The sequence below is a fragment of the Podarcis muralis genome, chromosome 7 (assembly GCF_964188315.1).
Source record: "Podarcis muralis chromosome 7, rPodMur119.hap1.1, whole genome shotgun sequence".
Taxonomy (NCBI): domain Eukaryota; kingdom Metazoa; phylum Chordata; class Lepidosauria; order Squamata; family Lacertidae; genus Podarcis; species Podarcis muralis.
The window spans coordinates 76482469-76509109 of record NC_135661.1 but is presented as its reverse complement, the minus strand read 5'-3'; the positions used below and the strand labels follow the sequence as shown (position 1 = coordinate 76509109).

Sequence of the window (26641 nt, the reverse complement as noted above, 5' to 3'; positions counted from 1 at the left end):
GACAAAAGTGAGCAACACCCACCCACCCATGAACATTTGTGTTACGACAAAGTTGCTGGGCTTTAGCAGGAAACAAGGAGTTGGTGCCTATTGCAAATGAAGCAGAATGACCATCCCAAAACATTTGCAGATGCAAAGGGTATTGAAAGTGGGATCATGTATAATCACCCCGATATGAGCTCAGATATGAATGCTCAATAAAAAGGACACCTGGAAGTTCCCTACAGCCTTCCTCAAACTGATGCCTTCCAGATGTTTTGGGCTTCATTGGCCATGCTGGCTAGAGCTGATGGGAGTTGTAGTCCAAAACCTCTGAAGCATTACTTGCTTTGGGAAGGCTGAGGTGAAATACTACTATACTGTGGGGTTAGCACAGAACTAAACCACCCCACCCACAATTTACCACTCTATTTGTGGTTGACAATGGGGAGTTTCAACCATTTGTTTCATTGTGGTGGGTCAAAATAATGCAACCTGTTTGAGTGAGGGAAAAGCATTTCATGTGGCATTCACTCCCTAACTCTTCAGCCCTGGCCTTCACACAAATCCATTTAGGTCTGGATAGATCAGGCCCATAGATCAATGTTAGTGCTACCCCCAGCATGATGAAATTTGAAGGAGTGGCTGCTTGAGCAGGGGGCTCCACAAAGCCACCCAACCTCTATTTTATCTTCAGGAAGGCTTGTTCCATGTTCTGTCACCGGGTGTTGCCATTTTCTTGGTCTAGCCCAACAGGGCCAGCTCTGCTATTAGCCAGTGTGAAGCAGCTGCCTCAGGTAGCAGATGCTGATAGTGTGCCTATTGGAGGCAGCCCAGTGGTGGCGGCTATCCCTAACTGTTCCTCTTGAGGATCCCTGCTAGCCAGTCTCGTCTTTTAAGATGCCGTGAGACCCTTTGCATATCCTCCAACATTTCTCCGGTGAAAACAGGCACGTCCTATTCCATAATGATAATTTTACTATTTTTAGCCCCACACATTTTACTGGGTTGCCCCAGCCACTCTGGGCAGCTAGCAACAAATATAAAAACATAATAAAACATTACACAGCAGGCACGTCCAACATGTAGATTGTGATCTACCGGTAGATCACTGGCCGTCTGTGGTAGATCACTAGTAGATCACTAGCTCCCCTCAAATAAGCTCATCAACTTTGACCTCAACCCCCCCAAAACGGGCCTTCCTTCTTCCTAAAAGAAGCTCAGCATCTTTAACCTGAACCCCCCCCCCCAAAAAAAAGGGGGTAGATCAATGCCAGTTTTTAACTCTGTGAGTAGATCGCAGTGTCTTGTGAGTTAGCCACCCCTGCTCTACAGGATTCCCTTCAGAAGGCTCAGGGGTTAGATAACTCCATACCCTCCAACATTTCTCCAATGAAAATAGGGACATCCTAAGGAAAAGCAGAGCATTCCGGGATCAAATCAGAAACCAGGGCGGCTTCTCTAAATCAGGGACATCCCTGGAAAATACGGATACTTGGAGGGTCTGCCTTTGCTGTTTTTGCTTCAACAAACCGACATGGCTACCCCTTTGGAAACAGACTGCCTAAGTCCCCTACCGCCATTTCCCTCATGTGAGGAGAGGACAGGGCTCCATTGCCCGTGTTCTGAAGTCATTCAGTGGCTGTGCCTTGAAAGAGAATATTATAAAAATGATATATAGGTGGTACATGACCCCAGTCAAGCTTGCCAAGATATATCATTTGTCTGATAATAAATGTTGGAAATGTAAGGAGGCTGAAGGGACATTCTTTCACCTCTGGTGGACCTGTCCAAAAGTGAAGGCCTTCTGGGAAATGATTTATAATGAGTTAAAAAAGGTGTTTAAGTACACCTTTCCCAAGAAACCAGAGGCCTTTCTCCTGGGCATAGTTGGCCAGAAGGTGTTAAAGAAGGACAGAATTTTCTTTATGTATGCAACGACAGCAGCAAGAATCCTCATCGCAAAATATTGGAAGACACAAGATTTACCCACACTGGAAGAGTGGCAGACGCAATTGATGGACTATATGGAACTGGCTGAAATGACTGGCAGAATCCGAGATTTGGGAGAAGAAACAATGGAGGAGGTTTGGAAAAATTTTAAGGATTACTTACAAAAATTTTATAAGTTATATGAATGTTAAGAACTTGCATGATTTGGGAAATCTAGCTTCTGCAATGAGATTTGATGCTATGGGAATTTAAGTTATATTAATGAAAGGACTAATGTTTAAAATAATACCACATTTGTTTTCAGAGTGAACTGATAATAAGTATTTTAAACTTAAAAAATAATTATTTGAGAGAACAAAAGAACGCATGAAACAAGGTCATAATTTGCTGAAAATTTTATTGTAAAGAACGCATGGTGAGGGAGACGTGGGGAAGTCCGGTTGGTTAAGGAAAAACGTTTTGGAAAGATGATTCTTTCTTTCTTTTTCTCTTTCTTTTTTTCTTTTCTGTTATTTCTTTGTATCTGTATCTGGAAAAAATGTAATAAAAAATATTATATAAAAAAATGAAGTCATTCAGTGGCTGATCCAGTTGGTTTCTGCCCATGGAATGGAGGGAGGGGCAGCGGCCATCTTGTCCACCTCAGGCAACAAAACGTCTTGGGTTGATTCTTCCTCAGAGAATAGATGTCAGGGATTGTGAATGTGGTGGAGACAGGGGGCCAGGAGGCTGACCCAGGAAAGGGAGCCACTGGTTTATGGGAGCCAGACCAGGGGGAGGAACAAGAAGAAGAGTTAGGGCAGGATGCGGTGGAGGAAGAAGAAACTGTTCAGGCAAGGGATGGGCCAGTTGACTCCCTGCCTTCCCCTGCTCTGCCATCTCTGAGAACCAGGAGGGGCTTGAAGAGGAATGAGCAGCAGTGGCTTCCATGCAGAAGAAGTCGCCCTGTGGGAGCTGCTGTCAGTGTTTCTCTTGCCAATAAAGTGTCAACTACCAGCAACAAAACATATTGGGTTGACCCTGCCTCAGATAATAGATGTTGGGGACTGTGGATGTGGCAGAGACAGGGGGCCAAGAGGCTGACCCAGGAAAGGGAGCCACTGGTTTATAGGGCTGGGAGCCAGACCAGAAGGAGGAGGAGGAGGAAGAAGAAGAAGAGTTAGGGCAGGATGAGGTGGAGGAAGAAGAAACTGTTCAGCCAAGGGATGGGCCAGTTGACTCCTCACCTTCCCCTGCTCCGCCATCTCCTAGTACTGTAGCCTTATGAGGCTTTGTCCTCGGGTGGGAAAAATATTGCGCCTGGGAAAGGGAAGTGGGAGTCAACAGACACTCAAGGAATAGTTTTGGAGAAAAGGCTTTTATTTCTACCATCCATGAACTGGTAGAAGGAGCAAGTGTGATAAGTCACAAAAAGCATGGACGAAGTTCACAGTCATGTGCACAAGCATATATACCCCTTTCCAGTTCCCTCCTCCTTTCTCCTCCCTCAGGAGTCCTCTGAGCATGAACAGAAAGCTGTCTTGGGACTATTGGACTCTTCCCAGGAAAGGGGTTTCAGAGTGTTCAGATATGTTTCAATCTCTTGTTCTGGCATGGTTCCCGGACAGAAAGTAAGTTGCAATGTGGTTCTTTAGCAAGGCCAGAAGGCATCAGAAAGGCCTGAGAAACAATGGACTGTGTTCCCTGCCTTTGTTGCAATCTTTTTAGTTACAGCAAGCGGAATGTTTCTGATGCTTAGCTAATGCCTTTTAGCTGCTGAGAAAAATGATTTTGAAAAGCTCTGAGAAGCTTTGAGCCTGCTTTGGTGGGGGGTGACTTCGGGCCTAGGTGAGGTCCCCAGTCCTCACCTTCCTTCAGTACCAGGAGGGGCTTGAAGAGGAATGAGCAGCAGCGGCTTCCGTGCAGAAGAAGTCGCCCTGTGGGAGCTGCTGTCGGCGTTTGTCTAGCCAATAAAGTGTCAACCACCAGCCATGCATCTTCCTGAGCTGCTGCAGTGGGCCGTGACCATTATGTTCCAGTGTGTTTTAACCAAAACAGCAAAACCACACATGCAAAACCCAAGCTCACAAAATCCCTCATAGCCCAAATAGTCTGTAGGCTCTACTATCCTCAGACTGAACGAGGAAGCGAGACTCATGTTTTAAAGAATGCCATAACATAAAGTTCAAAATGGTTGCAAGTCCTTAACTTTATGAATCTCGAACTTTTAACTATGTTTTAAAACAATTTCCAGCCGCTGTGTTGCAGGCGACTCTCCCCGGCCACCTAACCCAGAATGTCTCCCTTTGAGAGATGACCCTCAAACCAAGGGAGAATAGAGGGGCTGCTGCATTAGTGTCAGGAAAGCATTTTTGAAGTAAAAGGGGGAGAGGAGAGTGGGAAGTGTGACAGTTTTGCTTTGTTCAGGGGGGAAATGCATGCTCGAATTCTACAATTTCACGATTTCTAACTGTTACCTTCTGCTGTCCAGCCTCCTTTTCTGCACTCTCAGCGCTTCCCCAGTCAGCTCAACAGCCCAAAAGGGATTTGCAGGCCAAGGAGAGTTTGAAACTTTCCCTCGCCATCCCATGATTCTGATGATAATCCTTCTCCCCACAACACTGCTATTAAGAGGAAGGTGAGGGCAGGTATGGTCTCTGCATCCTTCTATAAGGGTACAGCCACAATAGCACAGAAAAAAGAAACATTAAACATGTTTGCTTTCATATTGAGTTGAAGATATGTAATTGAATAAAGTTTGGCTTGAGCTGGTAGATCCCAAAGGGTTACATCTGGATATTGGGGGTACAAGTACCCCGTTGGTTCCCTAGTACCTTTTATCACATCGACCGCAGCTGCACCACCCTCAGCGTCTGCCATATTTCGCAGGGCATTGACCAGGGATGATTTGCCGACACCTGAGTCCCCTACGATGGCGATATCAAGGGTACGTTTGCCAGATGGCTGCTTCATTTGAGCTAATGTGCCTTGTTTGCTGCTCTTCCAAGCCATGGCTGCTCTTCTCTGAGATTTATCACACCTAAACAAGAACAGAAATATTGCAGCAGTTAATGCCTTCTGCATTTAAGTCCTCTTTTAAAACAGCTGGATCGGTTGCCAGTTCATTTCCAGGCCCAGTTCAAACTACTCACATTAGTTTTTAACTCCATTGAGCATTCAAAGGAAACCATGTTCTGGGTAAGCACTGGAACCCCAGGAATCTCTTACTGAACAGAAATTGGGGTGCAGGCAACATTATAGTTATTACAACATCTTAAGTAAATAGCTTCAACAAATGCTGTTGAAATTCCTGTTCAGCTTCATCTGCCTCTCTGTTTTCCTGCCTAAGCTCCTGAAATGGCTGCAATGCTTTGCGAATATTTTTCAGACGTTGAATGTCTGACATGGCTTCTGCTCGAGTGTAGGAGGCTCCTGCAGCCAATCGGATGCAACACCTTGGTTTTTGAATGGTTTCGGGAATCGAACGCACACCCGGAATGGATTAAGTTCAAGAACCAAGGTTCCACTCACTGTATATTTGTTTGTTGTCCTTTCAAGCAACCGTTCACTGCTGAATACATAGCAGGAATGGTTGAGATATGGGAAAGTGAGCAAAGAAAGAAAGAGTCAGAATTAATTAGGTGGGGCTCCTTTTAGAGCTGAAAGGCAGAAGATAAGTATTATTCCTTGATGGCTTCCTTGTCGACTTTTGCATTGCTACATTGATAGGCTGCATAAAGTGGAAGGGCTTTAAAGCTGTGGGGGTTTAGGGCGTCTTAGAGGAAATCGTTTCTTTTCCAGAAAAGTTCTAACATTCTGCAGGGTGCAGAGTGACGTTAGAGCAAGAAGCTGGCTTTGCAGACCAGGCAGGCAGGCAGGACACCAAACTCCCCACAGAGTGTTCCTAGATGGACAGCAAAGCCTTTGTCTCATCCGCCATCCTCAACCTGAGAAGGAGATGATGCAAGGGATCAGGGCGCTGCTACACTCCATGGTTTCTACAGCCATACGCAGAGAGGCTCGCCTTCCATTCCTCCAGCTTCTCCTCCAGCTTCCTGCAGCCTGGGGAGCTGTTGCTCTTCCCCACCCCCTGCAGACCGGGCAGGCAGGAAGCAGCTGAATCTGCAAAGCCAGCTGAGAAGCGGCTGCAGCAGGATCTTTTCCTATCCAGCCCACAGTGCCAGTAGTGGCAATTTTAATCTGAACTTTTAGACACAGTGTATTGTGATAAGAGTTCAGAAACTGTTTGCGCTAATAAAACTCCCAGTGGCAGAATTCGCCTTTTCCTATCCAGCCCACAGTGCCACTAGTGGCAATTTTAATCTGAGTGTATTGTACACAGTGTGTACACAGTGTTTTGCGATAAGAGTTCAGAAACTGTTTCCACTAGTAAAACTCCCAGTGGCAGAATTCGCCTATCACTATGGGACTTTTGGACTCTGAGATATGATAGCCATCTTCAGATATCTCAAGGGCTGCCATATGGAGTGCGGTGCAAGCTTGCTTTCTCCTGCTCCAGATGGTCAGACCTGGACAAACAGCTTCAAGCTACAAGAAAAGAGATTCTGACTAAACACGAATAAGAACTTTCTGAGAGCGAGAGCTCTTTAACAGTGGAACGGACTCCCTCTGGAGTATTAGTATTAATACAGTGGTACCTCAGGTTACATACGCTTCAGGTTACAGACGCTTCATGTTACAGACTCCGCTAACCCAGAAATATTACCTTGGATTAAGAACTTTGCTTCAGGATGAGAACAGAAATCGTGCAGCGGCGGTGCAGTGGCAGCAGGAAGCCCCATTAGCTGAAGTGGTGCTTCAGGTTAAGAACAGTTTCAGGTTAAGAACAGACCTCCAGAACGAATTAAGTTCTTAACCTGAGGTACCACTGTAATATAATTTTAAAAATGGGTGTGGAAGATGAATACAGAAGAGGTCAATTCTAGATGAACAGGAATGGAAGCGATGAAAGAAATCTGTTGAGTCAGTGGTGCTTTTATTTATAAATTATGTAATTTGTTTAATTACAAATTACATAATTTATAAATTATGTATCATATCATCATATTCCTCCTGAGTTTTGATGAAGTGTGAGCCTCACACTGCTAGCTTTTGCTCTCTGTCATGACCCAGCACAGTCCAAGAAATGATTTACAAGGAGGAGGACCTATAGCGACTCCATTTAGCTTTTGTTTTCTCAGAGAGCAGAACTATGTGCTGGGCAGGGGAGGGGGAGAGGAAAACTTGTAAACAGCATGTAATTTCTGCTACAATATAATAAAAACCCAAAGCTACTTTCCCCTTTCAAGGTTATGCAGGATAAAAAGTTGCAAATAATCAGCAGTAGAGCATTTAGTAAGAAATATGTGCCTGTACTAGCTTATTAGGCTTTTGTCAGACATAAGCTGAAAGTACTTGGTGATTTTAAACTGCATGGGGGTTTTCAGTCTCTGTTTGGGGTCTCCCATCTGAAGTATGTATGTCATTTCAAGATCAAAACCGGTGATACACTGTCATGACTGCTGATCTTCAGTACACAGATACAGCAAGGCACAGCCTATCTGTGAGTTTATGGACATTGCCAGTTCATGGACCTTGACAATGAAACCTGACAGGTCTGAGCATGTGAACCAATATAACATGCCTTATGATGCTTTTCCATTCTCAGAGGAGGGCGACCAAGATGGTCAAAGTTCTGGAAACTGTTGTAAATAAAAATATGCCCTTTTCCCTTATGGGGTATCCAAGAGCCCATATGGAGTCCTTACATAGGTTCCCTATTGGTAGGAGAGAATAACAGAAGCCAACCAGAGAATGTTGAGAAGCAAAGCAGCTAGTAAGCTTGATCTTTATTGATCTGTTGCAACAGGGTGCTCCCCTCACTCGCAGGAAAGGCGGAGGACCCACTAAAATGCTGTGCAAGGGCTTATAAAGACTTTTGAAATTTTCATCCTCTAGATCAAGACCACCCCCAGAAACATTATGCATACATCACAGAAGGGGTGTAACCTAAGACCACCCCTCAGATACATCCCATCTACATCACAGAAATTTAAATGTTTTTTTCTCTTTTCCTTGTTTATTTCCTGTTGGGCAGGTTACTTGATTGGATTTCCTTGGGAGCCTGGCCATTCTTTTGTAATGATAAGGCTCACACCCTTATTCAGAGATTAAGACAGGATTTGTGAAGGAATAGACAATGGGGAGGCATTTCCATTTTGACCTTGTAGAGAAAACATTTGGTCAGTTTAGGAATCAAAATGGTTCCAGGTTGGCCTTCCTGTCTTAATCTATGTATGTGGGGTTATGAACATTGCCATATACTTGTTTGGATTTCCTTGGGAGCCTGGCCATTCTTTTGTAATGATAAGGCTCACACTCTTATTCAAACAGAGATTAAGACAGGATTTGTGAAGGAATAGACAATGGGGAGGCAGGCAGGAAGGACACCAAAATCTCCTCAGAGTGACCCTAGACTGACAGCAAAGCCTGTGTCTTATCTGACACCCTCAGCCTTAGGGGACATCATGCAGGGCCCTCAGGCATTATCCCTTCAAGGGTTTCTACAGCCTCACACAGTGAGACTCCCCTTCCCTTTCCCAGATGGTCCTCCAGCTTCTGCAGCCTTGGGAGCTGGAGCTCTTTCCACACACATCCCCCAACACAGTTTCCTTGCAGACCAGGCAGGCAAGTAGCATCTGCATCTGCAAAGCCAACAGAGAAGTGTCTGCAGCGGGAATCTCTTGTCCCACACTCTGAGTGCCAGCAGTGGCAATTTTAATCTGAAATCTTTTGACACCCTGTACTGCAGTAAGAGTTCAGAGATGACGGGCGCTAATAAAATTCCCTATGGCAGAATGCTGCTAACACTATGGGTCTTTCGGACTCTGAGATATGATCAAAAAATAAATAAACTGGTGCAATCATGTATTGCTCAGCAACAGAGCAATAAATCCTCTCTTGCTGATTACTTATTTACCCCGCTTAATCTTGGAAAGGTTTATTCAAATCTCTCTCTCTCTCTCTCTCTCTCTCTCAGAAGCAAAGCAGCTAGAAAGCTTGATCTTTATTGATCTGTTGCAACAGGGTGCTCCCCTCACTCGCAGGAAAGGCGGAGGACCCACAAAAATGCTGTGCAAGGGCTTATAAAGACTTTTGAAATTTCCATCTTCTAGATCAAGACCACCCCCAGAAACATTATGCATACATGACAGAAGGGGTGTAACCTAAGACCACCCCTCAGATACATCCCATCTACATCACAGAAATTTAAATGTTGTTTTTCTCTTGTCCTTCTTTATTTCCTGTCTGGCAGGTTACTTGATTGGATTTCCTTGGGAGCCTGGCCATTCTTTTGTAATGATAAGGCTCACTCCCTTATTGAAACAGAGATTAAGACAGGATTTGTGAAGGAATAGATAATGGGGAGGCATTTCCATTTTGACCTTGTAGAGAAAACATTTGGTCAGTTTAGGAATCAAAATGGTTCCAGGTTGGCCTTCCTGTGTTGATCTATGTATGTGGGGTTATGAACATTGCCATATATCCAAGACCATAAAATTCCTATCACATTATCCCCCCTTTGGGGCTAGAATTTTTCTTTAAAAAATTTGCCCCACAAATAATAACATCGTATGTTGTAAATGGATGCCTTTGTTTAAATATATCATCTAAAAATAACATATGTTGCATTTTGTTACTAAATTACTTGTGGCATTCTAGCTCTTCGGAGAAACATCTCCTCAATAGTGGCTATGTTTTACATTTAGCAGGAAGGTCCACTACTGAGTGAAAGATGCAGTTTGTTTTGTCCTCCGGCATTTTTGTGTGTTTCTCAGGTGTCAAGCTAGCTCTTCTGTGGTCTCACACTGGCATAGTGGTACAGCAACACATCCTGTTGAATCCCCTCGGGGCTTTCATTTAACCATGTTGCCTGGCACTCACCACAGCTGGCACAGGTTTGGACAGCTCATGAGAGAGATGCCTTTGCCTTTTGCCTTTCTATGGGATTGCATTATTTTATTGGTGTTGGTCTTGCACTGGAGGAAAGTTGCTCACTTGCTCTTAAAGGACCAAAAGCTAACTGCAGCCTGGATACACTTGCCCAATTCAAACTGAGTCCAATTTGAATTTATATATGCCCATGGTTCTCAACTTATCAAAACAAACTGTTAAAAGAAAACCATTCTTTAAAAGGGCACTTGTCCAAATAAGTCAATTTAACTCTATAAGGGATCATTCCTGCTAAACCAAAGCATACCCACCTTCATGTATCTTAGAAGCTTCTCCTTGGTAAAGCGAGTTTTAGCACATTTTAAAATGGGTAGGGAAGGTTGGCATAGTGCCAGGTGGGACAATCTAAACATTGGACTACACAATAGCCTGGTCTATTAGAATGCATAAAATGTATGAGAATCCTCCACTGGGGTGTAAGGAATAAGACATTAAACATAAAAACAATTACACACAAAAATAGCCCCCCCCTTGTGGAAATAACACACTGTCAGACACATTTCAACATTCCTACGTAATAACACATAATACAAAACAAACTAATTAAATTTCAGTTGCATATCTTGAGACAATTGTGATCTTCTCAATCCTGGAGCACAGTCTTAAGGTTCAAAAGTGAGAAAATGTCCTTGCAATTCAACTCCTCCCCCCTTTGTCAGCCCCACTCCCCCATCAGTCTATATCCTTTGAAAGAGATAGCTGTGGGCACTTTGAAAACTTTGGTGTCTGTTGTTGCTGCAGGTGGTGGCGAAGCTTTTTCATCATAGGTCTGTAGTAACACATCTGTAGATGTGACATCCTGTAAGGGGGCAGGGTTTTTAGGGACTTAAAAGACAGAGTTAGAAAAGGAAGGGGCAAAAGCCCCCCCCCAATCTCCTTGAGTTATCTTAGCACGTTAAGCATTTTACTCATTTTAATATTATTATCACATTTTCATATAATTACTGTTATTATCTGCTAAGTTTGTTTGCTTTCCTTCACTTAGTTTTTGTTGTTGTTTTTCATATTATTAAATAAAAAATTACTCCACATGTATAGAAAGAGAACTGTAAAAAATACAACAAAGGTTAAAAAATAAAAAAGAAAGCAAAACATTAGATTACCAGCCAGATGAAAACAGACTTGACACAAAGATATCAGATTTAGAAAAGAATTATTATTAAATAATACAAAGATATTATAAAAAACCACACAGATTACTACTGGACTGAAAAAATGGGAAAACAATGGGAAAAAACCTTAAAATTCACCATGTGCTCTCTGATAAAAGAACACACACACACACACACACACACACACACAAAATGACCTATGAGGAACCAAAAATAAATAAATGCTAAGACACACAATTAATAAGAAACCTAAAGTAAGCTGAAGTAATCTGTTTTGGCATTCTAACATCCCAAATGAAAATAAAAGAGTGTTTCTTGATGTGACAACATCAGCTGTAATGTTAATAACGAAATACTGGGAAATGAGTTAATACCAAGAAAAAATGAATGGCAATTTAAAGTTGTGCAAGTACCTTGCACTAGCCAAAATGACAGAATTAATAAGAAATGCTCAGGCAAAAAGGTAAACAAATACCATTCCACAAACAATGCTTGGTTGTGCTTCAATTAATTTCATATATATAATGGAAGAACTGATTTTAATAAATGAAAACAGATTATTTGTAACCTAAAAAAAGTGTCAAAGCCACAAAGAGATGGAAGTCACTAATACAGCAGGGATTCAGACTTGTTTCACAGAAAAGAAAGAAAGTTGATGTGGGAGAAAAGAAGGGACAAACACTTTGTTAGTGGGGGTTCACATATCCTGTTTAAAGGGAAAATTATTTCATGTGAGAAGTCAGTGGGAGTGCTTTGATATTTACCTGTGAAAAGAATTTGGCATGTTAAGATTTGAAACTTGGCAACCTCTTGAATTTTGATAGTCCAGTACTTAACCCTTTTGTCTTAAGTAGCCCTTGGAGCAAAAGACACATTAAGGTTGATTTCCCTCAGTGGTTCCAAGTTTACATAAGGAAATTTGGATAGGTTTCTCCCTGCAGCACACACTCTCCAAACCTCCTCTCCCCCCTCCTTTTCCCCCTCCTTCCTCTCTCTCTCTCTCTCTTTGAAAAGCAAAGCAGCTAGTAAGCTTGATCTTTATTGATCTGTTGCAACAGGGTGCTCCCCTCACTCGAAGGAAGGGCAGAGGACCCACAAAAATGCTGTGCAAGGGCTTATAAAGACTTTTGAAATTCCCATTCTCTAGATCAAGACCACCCCCAGAAACATTATGCATACATCACAGAAGGGGTGTAACCTAAGACCACCCCTCAGATACATCCCATCTACATCACAGAAATTTAAATGTTTTTTTCTCTTGTCCTTGTTTATTTCCTGTTGGGCAGGTTACTTGATTGGATTTCCTTGGGAGCCTGACCATTCTTTTGTAATGATAAGGCTCACACCCTTATTCAGAGATTAAGACAGGATTTGTGAAGGAATAGACAATGGGGAGGCATTTCCATTTTGACCTTGTAGAGAAAACATTTGGTCAGTTTAGGAATCAAAATGGTTCCAGGTTGGCCTTCCTGTCTTAATCTATGTATGTGGGGTTATGAACATTGCCATATACTTGTTTGGATTTCCTTGGGAGCCTGGCCATTCTTTTGTAATGATAAGGCTCACACCCTTATTGAAACAGAGATTAAGACAGGATTTGTGAAGGAATAGACAATGGGGAGGCAGGCAGGAAGGACACCAAACTCTCCTCAGAGTGATCCTAGACTGACAACAAAGCCTGTGTCTTATCTGACACCCTCAGCCTTAGGGGACATCATGCAGGGCCCTCAGGCATTATCCCTTCAAGGGTTTCTACAGCCTCACACAGGGAGACTCCCCTTCCCTTCCCCCAGATGGTCCTCCAGCTTCTGCAGCCTTGGGAGCTGGAGCTCTTTCCACACACATCCCCCAACACAGTTTCCTTGCAGACCAGGCAGGCAAGTAGCATCTGCATCTGCAAAGCCAACAGAGAAGTGTCTGCAGCGGGAATCTCTTGTCCCACACTCTGAGTGCCAGCAGTGGCAATTTTAATCTGAAATCTTTTGACACCCTGTACTGCAGTAAGAGTTCAGAGACGACTGACGCTAATAAAATTCCCTATGGCAGAATGCTGCTAACACTATGGGTCTTTCGGACTCTGAGATATGATAAAATAAATAAATAAACTGGTGCAATCATGTATTGCTCAGCAACAGAGCAATAAATCCTCTCTTGCTGATTACTTATTTACCCCGCTTAATCTTGGAAAGGTTTATTCAAATCTCTCTCTCTCTCTCTCTCTCTCTCTCTCTCTCTCTCTCTCAGAAGCAAAGCAGCTAGAAAGCTTGATCTTTATTGATCTGTTGCAACAGGGTGCTCCCCTCACTCGCAGGAAAGGCGGAGGACCCACAAAAATGCTGTGCAAGGGCTTATAAAGACTTTTGAAATTTCCATCTTCTAGATCAAGACCACCCCCAGAAACATTATGCATACATCACGGAAGGGGTGTAACCTAAGACCACCCCTCAGATATATCCCATCTACATCACAAAAATTTAAATGTTGTTTTTCTCTTGTCCTTCTTTATTTCCTGTCTGGCAGGTTACTTGTTTGGATTTCCTTGGGAGCCTGACCATTCTTTTGTAATGATAAGGCTCACTCCCTTATTCAAACAGAGATTAAGACAGGATTTGTGAAGGAATAGACAATGGGGAGGCTTTTCCATTTTTGACCTTGTAGAGAAAACATTTGGTCAGTTTAGGAATCAAAATGGTTCCAGGTTGGCCTTCCTGTGTTGATCTATGTATGTGGGGTTATGAACATTGCCATATACTTGTTTGGATTTCCTTGGGAGCCTGGCCATTCTTTTGTAATGATAAGGCTCACACCCTTATTGAAACAGAGATTAAGACAGGATTTGTGAAGGAATAGACAATGGGGAGGCAGGCAGGAAGGACACCAAAATCTCCTCAGTGATCCTAGACTGACAGCAAAGCCTGTGTCTTATCTGACACCCTCAGCCTTAGCGGACATCATGCAGGGCCCTCAGGCATTATCCGTTCAAGGGTTTCTACAGCCTCACACAGGGAGACTCCCCTTCCCTTCCCTTCCCCCAGATGGTCCTCCAGCTTCCTGCAGCCTTGGGAGCTAGAGCTCTTTCCACACACATCCCCCAACACAGTTTCTTTCTTTTTTTTAAATAATATTTTTATTGCTTTTTTTCCAAGGTCAGAATACATCTTCAATAACACAACAAAAGCGATTTTACAAAAAGAAAGAAGAAATTAAATTAAAAAAAATTCACTTTTCCAAATCTTTTTTCATAGTCAACTGGACTTCCCCACATCTTCCATCCCCTGCTTTCTTTACAATAAAAAATAAACAGCAAATTGATACCTTGTTTCATGTGTTTTTGTACTTTCATCTAATTATATACTCTAAAATTTAAACTTTTCACAGTCATAACTTAATTTCCATCATTTTCAGATTTCAATACTGAAGCATGTTTTCCCCAAAACTTAGCAAATTCTCAACATTCATATAACTTATAATGTTTTTGTAGATAGTCCTTAAATTTTTTCCAATCCTCTTCCACTGCCTCTTCTCCCAGGTCTCGGATTCTGCCAGTCATTTCGGCTAGTTCCATGTAGTCCATCAGTTGCGTATGCCACTCTTCCAGCGTGGGTAGCTCCTGTGCCTTCCAATATTTGGCTATAAGGATTCTTGCTGCTGTAGTTGCATATAAAAAGAAAGTTCTATCTTTCTTTGACACTCTCTGGCCTACAATGCCCAGGAGGAAGGCCTCTGGTTTCTTATGGAAGGTATACTTAAATACCTTTTTCAACTCGTTATAAATCATTTCCCAAAAGGCCTTCACCCTCGGGCATGTCCACCAGAGGTGGAAGAATGTTCCTTCAGCCTCCTTACATTTCCAACATTTATTATCAGACAGATGGTATATCTTTGCAAGTTTGACTGGGGTCATGTACCACCTGTACATCATTTTCATAATGTTTTCTTTTAAGGCACTACATGCCGTAAATTTCATACCGGTGGTCCATAACCTTTCCCAGTCTTCAAACATAATGTTGTACCCAATGTCTTGTGCCCATTTTATCATGGCTGATTTAACTGTCTCATCTTGAGTGTTCCATTTAAGCAACAAGTTATACATTCTTGAAAGCACTTTCGTCTTAGGTTCAAGTAGTTCTGACTCTAATTTTGATTTTTCCACCTGGAAACCAATTTTTTTATCCTTTTTAAAGATCTCTAGAATTTGGGCATAGTGAAACCAGTCTCGCACCTTTCCTTTCAATTTTTCAAAACTCTGCAGCCTCCAAGTATCACCAACTCTTTCTATTATCTCACAATATTTTACCCAGCCACTCTCCATGTTACGTAGTTTTATGGCCTTAGCCTCCGTCGGTGATAACCACCTCGGGGTCTTATTTTCAAGTAAGTCCTTATATTTAGTCCAGACAATGAATAAAGCTTTCCTGACAATATGGTTTTTGAACAATTTGTGAAACTTTACCTTGTCGTACCACAAATATGCATGCCACCCAAAAGCATTGTTAAACCCTTCCAGATCTAGGACATCAGTGTTTTCTAGCAAAAACCAATCCTTCATCCAGCAGAAGGATGCAGCTTCATAGTACAACCTTAAGTCCGGCAGGACAAATCCCCCTCTTTCCTTTGCGTCTGTTAGTATTTTAAATTTTATTCGGGGCTTTTTGCCCTGCCAGACAAACTTCATAATGTCCCTCTGCCACTTTCCAAAACACTCCACTCTGTCCACGATCTGAAGGGTTTGAAACAGAAACAACATTCTTGGCAAAACATTCTTAACTGCTGCAATTCTTCCCAACAAGGAAAGTTTCAATCTTGACCAAGTTTCTAAGTCCTTTTTAATTTCAGACCAACATTTTTCATAATTATCTTTGAACAAATTCAAATTTTTCCCAGTCAAGTTAACCCCCAGGTATTTCACTTTTGTAACCACATTTAATTCTGTTTCCTTCTGGAACCCATCTATTTCTGAAGGTGTCAAGTTTTTTGCCAAAACCTTAGTTTTTTGTTTGTTCAATTTGAATCCCGCCACCCGACCAAACTCAGAGATTAGTTCTAAAGCTCTTTTTGTACTAGACTCTGGCTCCTGTAATGTCAAAACCAAATCACACATCCCCCAACACAGTTTCCTTGCAGACCAGGCAGGCAAGTAGCATCTGCATCTGCAAAGCCAACAGAGAAGTGTCTGCAGCGGGAATCTCTTGTCCCACACTCTGAGTGCCAGCAGTGGCAATTTTAATCTGAAATCTTTTGACACCGTGTACTGCAGTAAGAATTCAGAAATGACTGACGCTAATAAAATTCCCTATGGCAGAATGCTGCTAACACTATGGGTCTTTCGGACTCTGAGATATGATAAAAAAAATAAATAAACTGGTGCAATCATGTATTGCTCAGCAACAGAGCAATAAATCCTCTCTTGCTGATTACTTATTTACCCCGCTTAATCTTGGAAAGGTTTATTCAAATCTCTCTCTCTCTCTCTCTCTTGAGAAGCAAAGCAGCTAGTAAGCTTGATCTTTATTGATCTGTTGCAACAGGGTGGGGTACCTTATAGGCCATTTGACTGGGGCAGCGCGAGACTGGGTACGCCCACTGCTTGCTAGCCATAATGCTGCGCTCAGCGATCTCAAACAATTCTGGGAAGCATTGGACCACCATTGATGGGCGGGAACCTTTGGGAGGGGAAGTGACCCATCAGACACCCCCCCCATGAGAATGAGGATTTCAACGCATTCCGAAATGATTGCTTTCCATGTGGCCATGCTGGCGGGCCCACCCATCATTTTGGGCATGAATTGGTTGGCCCTGCACGATCCGGTGGTCTCCTGGCATCAGTGTAACCTGACGTTTGGATCGGCGCATTGCTTGGAGAACTGTTTGGGAGTAAAGGAGCCGTGAGTTGGTAGTGCCAGAGTGGCGGCTTCGTGTGCGGGAGAGAAAGGCGGCATTCCTCCAGAATATATGGACTTGGCAGAGGTTTTCAGCAAAAGAGAGGCAGACACGCTGCCGCCGCACAGGCCTTACGATTGTCAGATCAACTTGGTCCCGGGGGCCAAGTTACCGGCAGGAAAACTGTACTCTATGTCCGATCTGGAGATGGAGGATTTAAGAGCTTTTATAGACGGGAACATAAGGAGAGGTTTCATTAGGGAGTCTAGGGCAGTATGCGGAAGCCCCCTGTTCTTTGTGGACAAAAAGGCCACGCAAGAGAAACGTCTTATTGTAGACCTCTGGCAAATCAACGCCCAGACGCTCCCCATGGCCTTCCCGATGCCAAGGATTGATGACATATTGGCGAGGGTGCGAAAGGGGAAAATTTTCACCAAACTGGATTTGAGAGGAGCCTACAATCTCATCAGGGTGCGAGAGGGGGACAAGTGGAAGACAACCATGTTCACACCACTAGGGGCATTCGAATATCTCGTTATGCCCTTCGGTTTACAGTGTGGCGGTCCCTGCTTCCAAGCCTTCATGCACCACGTGTTGGGACCTTTGCTCTACAAAAACTGTGCTGCATTTTTGGATGACATACTTATTTACTCTCCAGACGAAGAACAGCACGTTAAGGACATGCGGGAAGTTCTAGCTAGGCTCAAAGAGCATCACCTATGGGTGAAACTGGAGAAGTGTCAGTTTCACATGAGAGAGGTCGAGTTCCTGGGCTATAGGCTGTCGGACAGGGGTCTGGCAATGGACCCGGAGAAGGTCAAGGCGGTGGTGGAGTGGAAAAGCCCAAAAACAAGGAAGGATGTTCAGCGGTTCCTGGGCTTCAGTAACTTCTATCGGAAGTTCATCAAGAACTTTGCATGGCTGCTGACCCCCATAACAGATTGCCTCAGTGGCAAGAAGAAGTTTGAATGGACGGAGGCAGCACAGAGGGACTTTGAGAGTCTAAAGAGGGTCTTCGCCTCCGAGGAACAACTGCTGCATGTCAACCCTGAACTACCACTGCGGGTGGAGACAGATGCGTCTGATCGAGCGATTGGAGCGGTTCTCATGCAGCAAGATGGGGAGGGGGAGTGGTGTCTGTGTGCTTTCTTTTCCTGGAAGCTCAATAAATCGGAAGTGAACTATAGTATCTATGATAAGGAATTGCTTGCTATTGTGTCTGCGTTCAAGCAATGGTGACATTTTTTGATTGGAGCAAAGCATCAGATACAGGTGTGCACGGATAACAAGAATTTGGAGTACTGGCGGACGGCGAGACTGATGTGCCAGAGGCAAATACGCTGGGCACAGTTTTTTGCCAACTTTAACTTCAGGATTCAGTACGTACCGGGTGAGCAGAACGTGAGGGCGGACGCTTTATCCCGTAAACCCGAATATTTGGCAGCGGAGGGACCACCGATAGCCCGGTTCATAATCCCCGAGCAGAGGTAGGCTTGCGGGGTGACATTGGTGAAGGACGACGAACAGCTACGGTTGATGTGGGACGATGCTTTTGCCAGAGGAAAGTTGGAGGAACTTGGGCAAGGGAGAGGGGCTGAGGGAGGTTTCGAGGAAAAGGGGGGCTACTGTTTTATCGGGGGCTTTGTATGTACCAGGGGAAGCTCTCCGGGCCCGAATCCTCCGACAACTTCATGACAGCTCAACGGCAGGACACTTTGGGCAACACAAAACCATGTTGTTGGTCACCAGGGAATTTTGGTGGCCCAAGGTGCGGGAAGATGTGAAGGAATATGTGCGAGGGTGTGAGACCTGTCAGAGAGCCAAAGGGGAGAGGGCAGCTCCGGCAGGGTTATTAGAGCCTCTGCCAACACCAGGGAGGCCATGGGAGGTGGTATCAGTAGACTTCATCACTGACCTGCCCCGGTCCAGGGGGGAAACGGCGGTGTTGGTGGTGGTGGATCTACTCACCAAAATGTTCCATTTTGTGGCATGTTCTCACGCGGTAAATGCGGAGGAGACAGCCAAATTGTTTGTGGAGCACGTGTTTAAGTTGCATGGGGTCCCTTCGAGGGTCATTTCGGATAGGGGGACACAATTTACCTCAAGCTTCTGGCGCAAACTCATGAGTTTGTTGCAAGTTGAGGTGAGTTTCACCACTGCCAGACATCCCGAAAGCAATGGGCAGGCGGAAATGGTCAATGCAGTATTACAGCAGTACCTGCGTTGTTATGTGGGGGAGAGGCAGAACGATTGGGTGGACAAATTAGCGCTGGCGGAGTTTGCATACAACAACTCCGAGAATGTGTTCACAGGGATGTCTCCGTTTTTTGCTAATCATGGGTGCCATCCTAGGGCTTTCCCTGGGAGGGGGGAGGAGTCGTGGAGTGTGCCAGCCGCTGAACAGTTTGCGGAGGAAATGGAGGCAATTCAACAACAACTGAAGTTGAACTTGGAAAGGGCCAAGGAGGTATACAAGAGGCAAGAAGACAAGCATTGGAGGAAAGGGGAAAGCCTTCGGGTGGGGGATAAGGTGTGGTTAACAACGCAAGGCTTGCCTTGGAAAGGGGGTTGTAAGAAACTCAAACCCAGGAGGGTGGGTCCCTTTGAAATCATACAGCAAGTCAGCCCGGTAGCCTTTAGGTTGAGGCTACCAGAGAGCATGAAAATTCATCCCGTGTTCCACCAGTCGCTATTGTCGGCTTACCGGCCGGGCAGAAGGGAAGGGGAGGTGCCACTGCCAGAAGTCAAGGAAAGGGAGCGGGGACACCAGATAGAGGAAATACTGGACTCGCGTTGGAAGGGTAATCAGCTGGAGTATCTTGTAGCTTGAGAGGGGGCTCCCAGTTCGGATAACACATGGGTACCGTCAGATTGGGTCACGGAGGAGGGTTTAGTGGAGGACTTCCACAAGCTATTTCCCCATAAGCCACAACCCGCAGGGAGGTTCGCAGAGAGGGCGTTTGGGCCGACGGACGATGAAGAGGATTTTGAAGGGTTCTCAACCTCGGACCAAGAGGAAACACAGTGGGGGGAAGGAGTGAGTGAAGAGCGTCCGGGTCCATCAGGTGTTAGAGGTTGGGGTAACATTTTTGATGATACCGAAGAGGAGGAGGAGAAGATTTTCCTAGGATTTACCCCCGAGAAGCATGAGGAGGATGCATCGGGTGAGGCTCCTTCTCAGGAAAGGCAGGTGAGGGGGGACTTTGAGGAGGGGGTGGATGTCAGGGAACTGCAGGCAGCGAGGGAGGAAAGAATTAGAGGATACAGGGAACGATCTCCACTGCTCAGTATTGAGTCCTCCTCAGAAGACAGAGAAGAGGATAGTGAGTCTGGGGAGGAAGGGGTGCTTCAGAGAGAGGGGGATCCACGTCACAGGGAAAAATGAAAGGGGCTAAGCCGTTGGTGGTGTTGGTCTCGAGGGAGAGGGAAAAGAGAAACTAGTCAGAGCAAGGCGTCATGAGAGACGGATCGCTTTGTTGATTCTGCATGTAATCTTGTCAGAAGGAAATAAAGAAAGGAATTTATGGCTGGCTGCCGGGAGTGTTTCTTCGGCTAAGTGCAGCAACACGTGCAGCTGGCTAGCTGACATTGGGTTGCATCATGTCTTATGCCAGTTCTACTTGGCCCTGAGATGCTCTGCCTCACACGCTTCCAGTCCTAGGGCTTTCTTTCGAACCCTTTCAGCATCCTCAGCTAGATTATCGACGAAGCTCGACAGCATCCAGTAAGTGGTGGCAAAAGACACCCCTGCTGCTACCAAGCTTCTAACTAGCAAAGGCGGGAATAATTCTTTCGCATAATCGGTTATTTTATTTATAACCAGATCCCTGGTAATTTCTTTCCTCTGAGGATACTTAATCACAGCCTTCAGTTATTCAACAGGCTTCCTGGCCAATTTGGCCAGCCTAGCAAAGGAGTCACCATCCAGCTCAAATCTCTTGTAGAAGGCAACCATGGACCCACACAAGAGGGCACATCAGAAGCCAGAGGAAGGCCCGGAATGGGAATCTCATTGATGCCAGCAGATGCCAGAGATATTTTCCACAGGTGGCTCTTCAACGCAGATTTCTTCTTTTCTATGACCTCAGATGAAAAGTTGGGAAGGCTGAGCAGGAATGCAAGTCTCTTCAGGCAGGGCAGAGCTTTCTCCAATGTCTCCACCAGTTGGGGGAAATCATACTTGTGAAGGTCCCAGGAGGAGATCAAAAAGACTTGAGGGATGGTGTTCCTGAAGCACTTCTCAAGCTGTTTCTTGAAGTCATTCCTCATCTTTTCAAGGACTTCCTCTGCATTGAAGGTATTTGGGTAAGACCTTTCCGTGATGATTTTCAATTCTCAGAATTTTCTGCAATGCAAATGGGTCACGTGACAAATGATGTGCAGGAGGCCCTCAGTAGACAAGTTAGTGTTGAAAGGGCTCCCTAAGCAGAACAGTGTGTCTCTGCACATGCTAATGCAATCCTTTCACTGCCAACCCCCCCCCCCCCCATATCTATTTTAATGCAAATAACAGGATAGGTCTAGAGAGGGTTGGAAGAAACAACTTGACACACTTCAGACATGAGGCAGAACCTTGTTGTCATTGCATTCTTATATTAATAAGTCTGTGCCCAGTGCGCATCTGATGTACTGCACATGCTGGTCTGGTTGTGCAACCATGGACGTCACGTGTCCTGATCAGCCAAATTCTCCTCATAGCGCTGCTCTGCTCCCCCAGCTTGCCATTTACACCACAGCCTATGGATTTTATCCAACATTACTCATGCTCAGAGCATACCAGCTGAAATGAATGCACCTGATTAACTAGAAGGTTAAAAAAACTGGGAAATTTGTAGCTCCTTTGCAAATATTCTACACTGCAGTAGTAGGAAGGCCAGGTTCTGGGTAGTCCTCCTTCATCAATGCCCCGCTGCTTAAGTGCAGACAGCTCAGGTGCTGCTGAGACTGGCACAGAGGCAACAACAGCAGAGGTGAAGGAATACCTCCATGGGATGCTTCCACAGGTGATCCTTTGGGACGTTCCAGAAATGGCAGCATCCCCACTGGTAAACGGGCTGCTTGGACCCTGGCCAGGAATAAGGCTTTGGCTATTTGTTGCGATCTTATCTCATCCTCTCTGGTCACCTTCGCTTTCTTTTTTGCTTTTAGTGTTGTGGAGATCAGGAGGGAGAGAGGGTATAAAAGAGGCAAACAATGAGAGAAGGTGGGAGAAAAGCTCCGAGAAGACAACTGAGCTTGGCTGCAAAAAATCGGTTCAGCAGCAGGTAAGGAGTTGAACTTTTCTCATGATTTCTGTTTCTTTTTGAGCTTGTTTGCATTAAAAGAGACTATGAGCTTCCTGCTTGGCAGAACAATTGTTGTTGCTGGGGTTTTTTTTACCTTTTACCTTTTACTTTTTTATTTTTACCTTTTACCTTTTTTCCTTTTTAGTGTTATTACATTAATTATATTATAGCTATTGTGATATTATATTATCATATCATGCAAAGAACATGCATTACCTCATATTACACAGCTCATAGTAACTTCCACATTGGCATGAGGTTGTGTGCACCAACATCTTCCAGATTCCTTTCTGGGAAAGAAAGCCGCCATCGGAGGTGGTAACAAGAAAATGTTTAGGGGTACGTGTACCCCTGCGTCCCCCGTGAAAAAAGCACTGTTCATATTGTATCGTAAACAATAATATTATTATCAACAATGATGTTCTAGAAGGCTGCCCTTTTTCCCCATGGCAAAGGGAATAAATGACATGCCACAAGTAGCTAGTGCTACTTTTAGAGTTTTAAGTAGCTGCCCTGAAGCCAATGCAACCGGTCTCCCTTTCGCGTGTTAATTCAATATATCCCTCTGCAGAGCCCCCCCCCCTGGGTATTTTTCCTGAAAGAAAGCAGCAGGACCACAGCTGTGCCCCAGCACTTGCTGACGTGCAAAAATGGTATCTGTGAGCTACTTCTGATTAGAGAAACTGCATGGTAAGGGTTCAAGGCAGGGCAGAAGATGCTGAAGGTTCTCTCTGTTCTGGGTTGGTGCTGCCTGATGAGCCTGGATAGCTCAGTGGGTTAGACCATGGTGCTGCTAATGCCAAGGTTGCAGGTCCCTGTATGGACCAGCTGCATATTCCTGCATTGCAGGGGGTTGGACTAGATGACCCTCAGGGTCCCTTCCAACTCTACAGTACTATGTTTCTACGACTTTCCCAAGTCACCCTTTCGGGGCTTTCTGTGTCCTTCCATGACTGTGGTACGAAATATGAAACTTCCTTTCTCCATGCACCTTAGTCCTGCTGCAAAATCGCCTCCCCATATCAATTAAAACAGACAGACAAACAAACAAAACTCCACTGATAACACCCCACACTTAAGTATCATGCAGTTAGGTCCTCGGATGTCTTTAATTCTAAAAAGGATTTTATGCTCTTTTTTCCTTTAGCTGTATTTCATTTTTTTTATCAAATATTTTATTAAGTTTTCGAACATAAAACAGAAAAACACATATTGAACACACAAAATCCCTTCACCAAAAGAAGTAACAAACAAAGAAGTAAATACAAATACAAATACACCAACAAAATATATAAAAGAGAAAAAATGAAAGAAAACACAACTGTTCATAACATTTTTTGTATAACTAATTGGACCTCCTCGCATCTCCCTTACCCTGCATTCTCTATAATAAAAAATGTCAGCAAATTGTTACCTTGTTTCATTCCTTATTTTGTACTTTTCAAATGTTATATTTCTTAACTTAAAGTAGTTTTAGTCAATTGATTTTAACTTAAGTTTAACATAAATATTGCTTTAAGCTTCATCCTTTTCATACATATCACTTAATTTTCTACATCCCACGGTCAAGTTACTGGAACCATACTTTTCTGGATCGTGCAATTTCTTAACATTCATACAATTTGTACTGTTTTTGTAAATAGTCTTTAAACTTTTTCCAATCCTCTTCCATTGTTTCTTCTCCCAAATCTCGGATTCTGCCAGTCATTTCGGCCAGTTCCATATAGTCCATCAGTTGCGTCTGCCATTCTTCCCGTGTGGGTAAATCTTGTGTCTTCCAATGTTTTGCAATAAGTATTCTTGCTGCTGTAGTCGCATACATAAAGAAAGTTCTATCCTTTTTTAACACTTTCTGGCCGACGATGCCCAAGAGGAAGGCCTCTGGTTTCTTAGTGAAGGTATATTTAAATACCTTTTTTAACTCATTATAGATCATTTCCCAGAAAGCCTTCACTCTTGGACAGGTCCACCAGAGGTGAAAGAATGTTCCTTCAGCCTCCTTACATTTCCAGCATTTATTATCAGACAGGTGATATATTTTTGCAAGCTTGACTGGAGTCATGTACCACCTATATATCATTTTCATAATATTTTCCTTCAAGGCATTACATGCCGTGAATTTCATTCCAGTGGTCCATAACCTTTCCCAGTCTTCAAACATGATGTTATACCCAATATCCTGCGCCCATTTTATCATGGCTGATTTGACTGTCTCATCCTGAGTATTCCATTTAAGCAGCAAGTTATACATTCTCGAGAGTACCTTAGTCTTTGGTTCCAACAGTTCTGTCTCTAGTTTCGATTTTTCCACCTGGAATCCTATCTTTTTATCCAAATTAAAAACCTCTTTAATTTGAGCGTAATGTAACCAATCTCGCACCTTATTCTTTAATTTCTCCAATCTCTGCAACCTCCAATTATCTCCAATTTTTTCTATTATTTCCCAATATTTCAGCCAGCCGGCCTCCATATTGAGTCTTTTCCGGGCCTTAGCCTCCATTGGTGATAACCATCTTGGGGTCTTATTTTCTAATAAGTCTTTGTATTTTGTCCAGACAATAAATATTGCTTTTCTGACAATATGGTTTTTGAACCCTTTATGAACCTTTACCTTGTCGTACCACAAATATGCATGCCATCCATAGCTGTATTTCATTTTTTACTCATTATATTTATATGGCTTTCAGGACAAGATAATGTTGCTGATAATGGATTGTCTTCAACTAACATTTACTCAGAGTAAATCTATTAAAATTAATGGATCTTAGGCATGGTTATTAATTTCATTGAGTCATTGCTGAATAAAAGTTAGTTGACAAGAATCCAATTTATTTATGAAGTGTTTTATCCAAAATTTTAGCAAAAAAAGAGCAAGCTTGTGTGTGTGTGTGTGTGTGTGTGTGTGTGTGTAAATGCTCCCTTTAGTCAAATCTCTAGAGCAGGCATGGCCAAACTCGGCCGTCCAGATGTTTTGGGACTACAACTCCCATCATCCCAGGGTAACAGGACTAGTGGTCAGGGGTGATGGGAGTTGTAGTCCCAAAACAGCTGGAGGGCCAAGTTTGACCATGCCTACTCTAGAGGAATTAACAATTTGAGTTCAAAAAAGTTCTACATCTCACATAAACATATTTTAAGGGTTATGTGTGAATGCATGCACATACAGATTTCTGAGAGATTGATTGAAATACTACCAATTGCTGCTCAAACAACCCACTGGTCTCAGAGACATGCCCTAAGTAAATTGATTTTCCCATATAAACCACGGATTGTAAAGATGACCAGAAAGTTGTGTGGAAAGATATCATTTAACTATTAGAGTTTTCTTCTTCTCAGATAAACTGAGCCACGAGAAATCCCTGTCATGGATCCTGCCGTGATAATAGAAACCTTAACAAAAGACCTTGCTGAAGTGAAGGCTGCTTTGGAGAAAAAAACATTTGAAGCTGTTTCAGCTGAAGCTAAAGAGCAGTCAAATTTATTAAATAACATCACATTGGAAATTGCCATCACAGGAAGAGCAGGTGCCGGGAAATCATCTTTTGTCAATGCTCTGCGAGGAATGGAAGATGATGAAAAGGGTGCAGCTCCGACTGGGATGACAGAAACAACAATGGTGCCACAAGAATATACATGCCCCACATTCCCCAAAGTCAAAATTTGGGATCTACCAGGAATTGGAACAAATAATTTTAGTGCAAAGGAATACCTAAAGAAGGTCAATTTGTGAAGAGGGGGAAGTGGCTCTGTGCTGTGAGTTGACTGCTTTTTCTGTGGAGCGAAGCCACACAGCCGTTGCCGGAGAGCGCTGCCTTTTTCCTGGGACAATTTGGCATTGAAAATAACTAACTGTGAGTACTGGAACACTAAATACCTGGATTTTAAACAAGAATTGGCAAAATAAAAGGAACTTGGACTCAAAAATTTACCCTAATTCGGTACTGAAACGGAAAGGGCTAAACAGGAAGTCACCCTTCCGTTTTCTTGTAGCTACAATAAAGCAAAGACAACGTAAACTAGAGCCTTAAAAATCACTTTTAAAGGATCGTCTCTCATCATTTAAAATTGTGGAATCCCCCTTCGGAAGCAGAAGAAGAAGGGGGACGTTTACTGAGTTGTTTAAACCTGCGGAAATAAAGTTAAAGTAATTTTCCACTGTCCTGACCCTGGAGCGGGGTGTCAGATTTGATGATTGAAGCTCATTGACCAGAAACAAATGTTTTGACAGATAGTTAAAAGGAGGGAAATATTGTGATTCCATTGTTTCCTTTCGTCTTTCAAAAGAACAAATATGGACAAAATATATTAAAGAAGAAACTCTGTTGCTATTGTTCCCAAGGAAAAGGACAATCTGAAGTTTTTCCCCCTAGAGGGGAACTATGAAATTGTAACTAAATCCTGGGAACTTGCGGCTGTTATTGATTACAACTGTGGGAAAGA

The 26641-nt window shown here is 43.6% G+C and overlaps 1 protein-coding gene and 1 pseudogene across 2 annotated transcripts in view; both read right to left on the bottom strand.

Annotated features, from left to right (window-relative positions):
* The window catches only part of LOC144328563 (interferon-inducible GTPase 5-like), a 110601-nt gene that overhangs the window by 14845 nt on the left and 69115 nt on the right, over positions 1–26641 (bottom strand). The window lies entirely within an intron of this gene.
* Positions 14185–26641, bottom strand: part of LOC144328542 (uncharacterized) — a 29490-nt pseudogene continuing 17033 nt past the window's right edge.